Below are 10000 nucleotides of genomic sequence, written 5' to 3' on the forward strand. Positions count from 1 at the left end.
AGATGACGTCACTCAGGTTTTTGTTACTGTTTTCTTTTGTTTGTTTGTTTGTTTTTTGTTTGTTTGTTTTTTTTTAAAACCATCTACGTTTATGAGTACTTCTTACTAAACTGTATGAACTAGACTAAAAATGTTCATGGTTACACATAGTTTTGTGTGTTGGTCTGTTATACTTCCGGATGGCAATGTTGTGAACGCCTTAGCCAAGCGCATACTATCTATATACTAATGATTGCTTATCAAAGGCAGCAATTCCATAGTCAAATACATTCTTTTCGACTTTGATAAAAATAACTTCACAATAACTATTACTCTGATAGAGGTTGGAACATTATTCTATATATAAAGGAACCATCAATTGTTATATTATTTTAATTGATTATTTTTCAACCTTTCCCCTGAAGTAAAAAAAACAATAACGCATTTTAATAATTTTAGCTGGAAAACTCGCTCCATAAAAAAAACGTTCGATTAAAATCACCCATAACGTGTCAGAAGCTGTCAAACCTGGACGTAAGGTATTAAATGGAATTGCCAGATTTGAGAGTTTTTGACAAGATGATGGTAATATTTAATTTTATCGATCGAGATTTGAAGGCCGAGTTTTCTGGCCAAAATTTTGAAAATGTAATTTTCGTTCAAAATACTGTAGGGTTAACTAACTCTATGGTATTTGCGATGACGCAAACTCTAATCAGGAGTCACTGGGGATTGAAACAAATACACAATAGGGAATGAGATTAGCGGAAGAGTAGCGTCCCTTGATTGGACATCACCCATAGTCTGTGACGTCACCGGCGGAAAACTTATTAGAGAGAGAACGTCATGTTGGTTGTGCGCATGCGTCTCTCGTCCGCTTGGTTGTGCGCTCGCGGACGAGAGAACGCATGCGCACAACCAACATGACGTTCTCTCTCTAATAACTTTTCCGCCGGTGACGTCACAGACTATGGGTGACGTCCAATCAAGGGACGCTACTCTTCCGCTAATCTCATTCCCTATACACAACACTACACAATAGGTAGGCTGATTAAAAGGTTGTTATATAAAAGACTGTAATAAGACAGAAAGGTCAGGTCTAATTAGCTTTTGTAATTAGATTGACTTTTAGCATATCGTGGAGTGCATGCGGCTTTGTGGTTTTGTGGTATGACACACACTTTCGGTTCGGAAGATCCTGGGTTCGACTCTTTACTCACATTCTCTGACCGTGCTCGGGTGTAAAATGATAACAGCGTTGTCTCTATCGCCAAAAAATGTAATATCGCCTAACAGGCGTCATGTCTCATTATACATGTTATGTGTTGCTGTTGTTAAAGGACCCCCTGTATTATTATTGTTATTATAATTATCATTATATTATTATTATTATTATTATTATTATTATTATTATTATTATTATTATTATTATTATTATTATTATTATTATTATTATTATTATATATTAATGCCCTTCACTAGAACAGTAGTGAATGCGTTTCACAACTTTGTGTCACATACTTATATATTTTGTCCAGTACTTCCCTCCTCCTCCAGCTATTCCTCGCTCTCTTAAATGTTTAGACTTTGTGGTCTTGTGGTTGACGCTCGAGTCTCACATATAGGTGATTGGTGTTCGAGTACAGCGTTGTCTCTGTGGAAAAATACAGAAATAAGTCTTACAAAATGAGAAGGAAAGGGGGGAGGAGAGAGAGGAGGAGTAGGAAGATGATGAATGATGATGATGATGATGATGATGATGATGATGTGATGATGATGATGAAGATGATGATGATGATGATTACAAAGAGGGGACGAGGGGACGAAGAGGAGGTGGAGAGCAAGGCGAATACACCATTTTCAATATCTCGTACGATTACTGCCCATTCACAGTTTACAGTTCGTCGCACTGGGGGTCACCGTGACGAATAATTAATGTACACAATCGATCATCACACCCAACCAACTTGAAGTTTTACTTATAATTAACCTGTCTTCTTCTCTCTCTCTTCTTCTTTCATTCTTCTTCTTCATCTTTCTTCTTCTTCTTCTTTTTCTTCTTCTCTCTTCTTCATCTTCTTTTCTTCTTTCTTCTTCTTCTTCTTCTTCTTCTTCTTCTTCTTCTTCTTCTTCTTCTTCTTCTTCTTCTTCTTCTTCTTCTTCTTCTCTTCTTCTTCTTCTCTCTTCTTCTTCTTTCTTCTTCTTCTTCTTCTTCTTTTCTTCTTCTCTTCTTCTTCTTCTTCTTCTTCTTCTTCTTCTTCTTCTTCTTCTTCTTCTTCTCTTCTTCTTCTTCTTCTTCTTCTTCTTCTTCTTCTTTCTTCTTTCTTCTTCTTCTCTTCTTCTTCTTCTTCTTCTTCTTTCTTCTTCTTCTTCTTCTTCTTCTTCTTCTTCTTCTTCTTCTTCTTCTTCTTCTTCTTCTTCTTCTTCTTCTTTCCTTCTTCTCTTCTTCTTCTTCTTCCTTCTTCTTCCTTCTTCTTCTCTTCTTCTTTCTTCTTCTTCTTTCTTCTTCCTTCTCTTCTTCTTCTCTTCTTCTTCTTCTTCTTCTTCTTCTTCTTCTTCTTCTTCTTTCTTTCTTCTTCTTCTTCTTCCTCCTCCTCCCTCATCCTCCTCCTCCTCCTCCTCCTCCGCCTCCTCCTTCTTTTCTTCCTTTTCTTCTTCTTCTTTTATTTCTTCTTTTGGATAGGACGCTAGTCTATCGCAAAGTACATTCCACCGGATCTAATAGATCCAGCTACCGAAATCACTGCAGGTGGACAGATAGTCTAGAGGAAACTTTCATAACCCTTTCATAACGTCCGCCAAAAATGTTTTAACGGAATCGGAATGAGATATATATGCGGAGTGTTATCATGATTAGTGCCGGTCTGTAGACATTGAGCATTTTTAATAAAATGTGATATTGTATGAGGTAATCATAGGATCCATAATTGGTTACAATGGTTTTCCATACGTGACTCGCGGTTTGGCCTTGACACAGCACAGACTGAATGTGTCAGTTCACGGCAGCAAACGTACACGCCGATTGCTACGTCTGTTTTGTTTTATCATAAGACTGATGTCTATAAACGATATTAGGTGCCCTTTTATGCCCCCATCACAGTTATAAAAGGTAAATGCCGTTTTAAAAATATGTTTTCAGTTATCTAGTGACCCACTTTCATTCTTTCAATCATTCATTCATGAATTCATGTTTTCTTTCTTTTCGGTAGGTAGTAAAAGTATGGTGCTCCGTTTGAGCACAATATTTGTTACTGGGTACATGTATGTGTATAGTGCACTGTCCACTAAAGCGCTTTACAAGGGATCCCTCTCTAGCCACAGAAACACTTAACAATTTGAACTGATGTAATAGTAATAAATATATATATATATATATATATATATATATATATGCTCCTGGCAACCTTTCTTCCATTGATTCCAACTCTGAAAAAAAAGAGAAAAGAAATATTTGTCCTATTACTATTAACTCATCACTATTATACTCCTTTTAAAAAAATAATATTTTGAGCCATGTGGCCCCTGGTGCCTGAATTTATCCCGGTTTCTGTAACGTTAATCGCCCTCATAGCGATTGTCTGTTTAACACTCAAACACTCTACCATTCAGCGATGGGCCCTTAGCCTTCACACCAGCAGTCGTCTTCTGAAATGTTTGTCTGAATTGACTGAGAGTTCCAAAAAGGACTTTCTGGAAATGCATAAAGAGGAAACAAATGCGCGTATCGCTAGTGATGCGCTGGACAGGGAAAATTCGGACAAAATTAGATAGATGCATCAACCCCATAAGTGCAACTGCGCATCCTGATTGCCTTGTGAACATCGCTGATGGAAAAGTAAGCCCTCAATCTGTCAATGTAGAATCAGCATCGGTACCACGGACATGAAAGAATTTGAGAAAACATGGCCCAATGGATTCTATAAAGCACTTTTTACCAAGGTGACAACAATGGCAGCCGGGAAAAAATCTATTCAAAGTGACCGTGGTCCAATATACGACACAAGTTTGATTTATTCTCGCGCTATGGAATTAATGGCTTGTCGAGATTTTGACATGGAGTCTCTCTTTAAATATGAACTGGCACCATTGCCGACATCTTTATTCAGTGACAATGGAGACATGCGTACTGCTACTACAAAAGCTGCTCTGAAAATAAATCTGCAAGAAACTGTCTCTGCTCGTGGGGACAACATCCTGAGATCGTGATCTTAGATGGATGCGCACTTCTTTATTGTGTAAACTGGCCATCCAAAGGAACCATCCAAGACTATGTCAATAGTTTTTGGACACTCTTATTGCCGAAAATGGACAGAAGTGACGTGCACCTTGTCTTTGACAGATACCATGATTTCAGCATCAAAAGTGCTACTCGACAAAGTCGCAGCATAAAAGTTCGAACGGTACACCACCTTACATTACACACTCCGCTGCCTGCTCAAGCCTCAATTCTTGCCTGCACTGAGAACAAAAAGCAATTGATTAGCATACTCTGTACGGAATTAATGTCCAGGGCTGTAGCTCAACCACGTGAAAGGCGTCTCGTTATCACAGGACACGAAAATGCTCCTCTCCAAATTAAAAAATGGAAAAGTCTCCACAAGGACAGACTTGGAGACGACACACGAGGAAGCGGATGTCATTATGGTGCAACAAGCAATGCATGCTGCTTCATTGACCAAGGTTGTTAAGGTGGTTAGTGACGATACGGATGTCTTTGTACTGTTAGTTCATTTCTACCACAAGCTTGACTTGGACTCCAGCCACTGCTCGATGATGATGAAAGCTACAAGTGGGGACCGTGGACTTGTTGACATTGGGAAAACGGTCTCGAGAAATCAAGAAATTGCGCCTTATCTTCTTGCAGCACATGCGCTATCTGGCTGTGATACTGTGGCTAAACCGTATGGTATAGGGAAAAACACAGTCATCAAAATTCTTCATAAGGGACACAGACTGGACAACCTTGGTCTTCGAAAAACGCCCCCAGATTTACAACCAACAGATTTTGGATGGATGAAGTTAGCAGCAACCAAATCACTTGTTCCAACCACAGTGCCAAGCAACACACAGAGTGTAACGCCCGAGTTGTTAGAGACTATTCAATGCGGATGTTCTTCTGAACAACCTTGTGGATAATCAATCAACATGTGGCTGTGTTGCCGCGCAGCTTCCATGCACAATATTTTGTAAATGCCATGATCGTGAGTGCTGTCAAAATCGCCTTTATCAAGCTGCTTCCGTGTCAAGCGATGAGTCAAGCGATGAAGACATTGATGATGAGTGATTTAGTTTACCAGAGATACATGTCAGATATGCCGAAAATTATCATTCTATTTTTTGTCCTTCAGTAAATATCAATGTAAAAAAGCAAAGGCGAAGAAACTAAAGACTCAAAACAAGGCACGGTCTTTCTATATGGAGACTCGCTCCGTGTTTTTGTGTGATCTGACACCTTTTCCACAAAAAATGTCAATTTTGATTATCCCAATTATACTTTCACCGCTGTAGGAAATTTAAATACCAACAAATAGCATAAATAACATAAATTCTGTATTGGTCTTGTCAAGGCCTTCAATTTGATACCAAACACGGCTATATTTGGGTCATTTTACGAGACCATCTTGGCAGTGACCTTGACCTTTTGGATAGTTAAATTGCTAATAACTTGTCAACTATTCGGCCAATTTTAAAAATAGAAGTATTTTTTAAATTAATTTGACTAAATCTTTCATTTTGTATAATATAAAATGATTTTTGAGGATTTTTAAAAATGACCTTTTCGTGACCTTTGTGACGTAATTTCTCAAAATGCTCAATGTCCTCAGGGCAGCACTATTCAGACATTTAATCTTGAGATGTTCAACTTTGATAATATGCAAAAAAAAATTTGGCGGACGCTTTTTTTTGGGTTATGGTTAAAATCTTGATTTGGCAACCAGACTAAGAGGGTCAGAAAATAAAAATCTCGACGGCACCCGGGATCGATCTCGGTCCGGTTCCTTTGACTGGAAAGCCAATACTCTACCTGTGTTCGACTCCCGCTTTGAGAGGCACATAGTTGAGTCCTTGGAAAAGACTATAATTTACTCACATTCACATTTCTCTCGCCGTACTCGTATGTAAAATGAGTACCTAGCCGTTAACAGCGTTGTTTCTGTCTGAAAAAAAAATTGCAACATCTCCTGACGGGCGCCATGTCTGGTCCTACATGTTAAGTGTTACTGTTAGCTAGGCGGCGTGACCCCTATGAACACGTTTAGTGGACATTGCTCTACAGAAATGCTCAACAAGTGTTCCGTCTCCTCAATAAAACGTAAGCAAGCAACACCAGTCTTATAATTATATATAGAGAGAAGGTAAGAGAGAGAGAGAGAGAGAGAGAGAGAGAGAGAGAGAGAGAGAGAGAGAGAGAGAGAGAAAATAGAGCTTTATTGTATAGAGTATTGGGCGCAACATCATCATTATTTTATTATTATTATTATTATTATTATTATTATTATTATTATTATTATTATTATTATTATTATTATTATTATTATTATTATTATTATCATTATTATTATTTTTATTATTATTATTATTATTATTATTATTATTATTATTATTATTATTATTATTGTTATTATTATTATTATTATTATTATTATTATATTATTATTATTATTATTATATTTTATTATTATTATTATTATTATTATTATTATTACTATATTATTATTATTATTATTATTATTATTATTATTATTATATTATTATTATTATTATTATGGAATAATATATTTAATTTTCAAGAGCTTAGTCATCTCTACATTAAAATATGTTGGTGCAATATATTTGCCGTCGTGTTTATGGCTCAGCGGGGTGGCCTTTGCTCCATACCCGAAAGGTAACGAGTTCGACTACCCGCCGCGCTGTGTGGCCTTGAGCAAGTCACCTAGCCTCAGCTCACTTTACGGTCCTGCACTGCGGCGGCTGACGCCTGTATTATTCCAGTGTTCCCTAAGAATAGATAGATCCTTAAAAAAATATCCCCTTAGGGATGAATAAAGGGAATTTATTTATTATTCTATTTTGTTTATTTCTGTCAAGAAATAGGGAGCACAAGTGGGATATCAAAAACACTGGTTCCAATCTCATTGGAAGTGTAAATCCACTCTTCCTCGGACTGGATACATACCTTGTGTAATTGTTATTCTGGTTTCAAAGCGATGGCATCTTATTTTCTAGTCTAATTATATTCTGGTCTTCTGTAAGCTCATCCAATCCCCGCTCTTTTACGTTGCGTAATGCTGAGAATTTGCTTTAACCCTCTCCTTTCCATCCATAGGAAAATCGTCACATTCGTAACGACGCAGCCAACATTTTTCTAATTCTGATTTCTTTTGTATACATCATAATATTTGAACAAAAATGTTAGCTATAGTTAAGATATATATTAATACTATTATTACTCTTTTGAAATGAACCAGGGGTACACTGAACCTTTCTGACCTTTGAACCACGTATATATCAATGTATATTTTGTACTTGATTGACTTTTGCCCGGATCAATCAACCTTCTTTAATAATAAATCGTTACCTCTCACCGAGTGCACCACGATCGATGAGAGTTTATTATTATTGTCATTGTTATTGTTATTATTATTATTATTATTATTATTATTATTATTATTATTATTATTATTATTATTATTATTATTATTACTATTATTATTATTATTATTTTTATTATTATTATTATTATCATTATTATCATCATCATCATCATCATCATCATCATCATCATCATCATCATCATCATCATCATCATCATCATCATCATTATTATTATTATTATTATTATTATTATTATCATCATCATTATTATCAGTAGTAGTAGTAGTAGTAGTAGTAGTAGTAGTAGTAGTAGTAGTAGTAGTAGTAGTAGTAGTAGTAGTAGTAGTAGTAGTAGTAGTAGTAGTAGTAGTAGTAGTAGTAGTAGTAGTAGTAGTAGTAGTAGTAGTAGTAGTATCATAATCATCATCATTATCATCATAATCATCATTATCTTCATCATTAACATTCGTTGTCATCACCATCATCATAGTGCCATCTTAATTCCCATATACGCATATATAATGTTTAGAATTATTTTTCTTCAAGACCAACGATACAGAATTGCATATTTTGAGTGTGTTCTCACATTACGCATTCCACTCAACAAACGAATAATAACACGACTCCCTGTAAGAAGTATCTATGTTTCCCGTTTTGTCACCGGCTCAGTTCTTCTAGATACCCTTACTGTACTTGCATATTAATTGGGTTTTTTAAAAGAGGGCCTATTATAAGTCCGTTTTTTTTTCCAGTCCCAATTTATTAATGTTGTCTGTAAATAAACAACGTTCTCCCCATTGATCTGCTGACGAAGGAACAATGCTCAACCCTAGCGTGTAAACACACATTCCCCAAGACTCACCACTTTGCCTTGGCTTATATCGTGACAGCGTGTTTACTGAAAGTAGCGCTCACACTGTGTGTGTAAACACAACCGATTCTCAAGTGTTTGTTTTGGGCGCGGCTTAAAAACCGCGGACGTCAAAAATGGAGGCCGGCGAAGATGAAAAGCGGGAAATCTTTTTGAGGCTGTTGTTTACTGATTCTAGTGAAAAAGAAAGTGAGTGAATTTTGACTCATACAAAAGGGGGAAAATCCAAAGCAAACATACATACACATCACTCAAATACGCTTCAACAGTCCTAACGTCACTTCCCCCGTAATGACGCATGGTAACTTAGTAACTGGCTCGAAACTATCGGTACAATGGCGGACGCCCTTATGAAATATTTCTCAGACGAGCATAAAAGCGTATCCAGAGGGAAAAAAACATAAATCTGACCATGCTTTGACTTTTACACATTCTGATCACAAGACAGATGAAAAGTTCTAGGCAGCATGAAGAAAAAAAAGTAGTGACTTTCTTTGTTTAGAACCACGATGGGCGCCGTTGCTGGGCGACGTGACAACAGACTATTGAATCCAATTCACTCACTTTATTTTTCACTTCATTTTTATTGGCTCTTTTAGGCACCTCTAGCATTTTTGGTTTTACTGATTGTCATATCAGAATTAACTAGTAGATTTTTGACCAATCAAAACATGGAATTTGTGACACACCCTCACACGTCCCCGGACAAACATAGTTGGTTGATTCAAAACAATAACGTGAATGAAATCGACCATTCTCTCTCTCTCTCTCTCTCTCTCTCTCTCTCTCTCTCTCTCTCTCTCTCTCTCCTCTCCTCTCTCTCTCTCTCTCTCTTTCTCTCTGATCACTGTTATTGTTTTTATACCGCCAAATGCTTGACTAAATATCACACGATTTTCTCGATCAGATTATGAACGTTTCAATTTATCCAGTTTTCTGTGTTGATTCTTTTGATCAAGCGGTAGAACAGTGGGTGTTTTACTTTGGCACATGCCATCGATAGTAAAACCTGTGTAGTTTGCTATCTGTACTACTCACTGCCATTGTTTAAATTATGACGATTGTCCGAGAGGCGTGGTTATCTAGCTGTCATAACTATAACCATAACCACATTCAGCACATGACTATCAGCTGGTTTGTGTCGTCGCCAACGTAAACTCATAGATAGAATGAAGTTGACGTCACTCATGTCTTTGTTATTGTTTTTTGCCATCCGCGTTTATGAGTAATTCTCACAAAACTGTATTAAACCAGACTATAGATAGATCGAAGTTGACGTCACTCATGTATTTGTTAGTGTTTTTTGCCATCCGCGTTTATGAGTAATTCTCACTAAAATGTATTAATTAACCAGACTATAAACGTTTAAGATACACATAGTTCTGTGTTTTGGTCCGTTATACTTCCGGATGTCAATGTTGTGAGCTTCTTAGCCTAGCGCATACTATCTATAAACGTTTTATGTTATACACAGTTTTGTGTGTTGGTCCATTATACTTCCGCATGACAATGTGATGAGCTTCTTAGTCAAGTGCATGCTCTAGATAGTATGCA

At 36.8% G+C, this 10000-nt stretch overlaps 1 protein-coding gene across 4 annotated transcripts in view; it reads left to right on the forward strand.

Annotated features, from left to right (window-relative positions):
* The window catches only part of LOC144958343 (uncharacterized), a 280562-nt gene that overhangs the window by 55184 nt on the left and 215378 nt on the right, over positions 1 to 10000 (forward strand). The gene's annotated exons all lie outside the window — the stretch shown is intronic.

The sequence above is a fragment of the Berghia stephanieae genome, chromosome 12 (genome assembly GCF_034508935.2).
Source record: "Berghia stephanieae isolate SIO BIC M18660-M18661 chromosome 12, UCSD_Bste_1.3, whole genome shotgun sequence".
NCBI classification, from domain to species: Eukaryota; Metazoa; Mollusca; class Gastropoda; order Nudibranchia; family Aeolidiidae; genus Berghia; species Berghia stephanieae.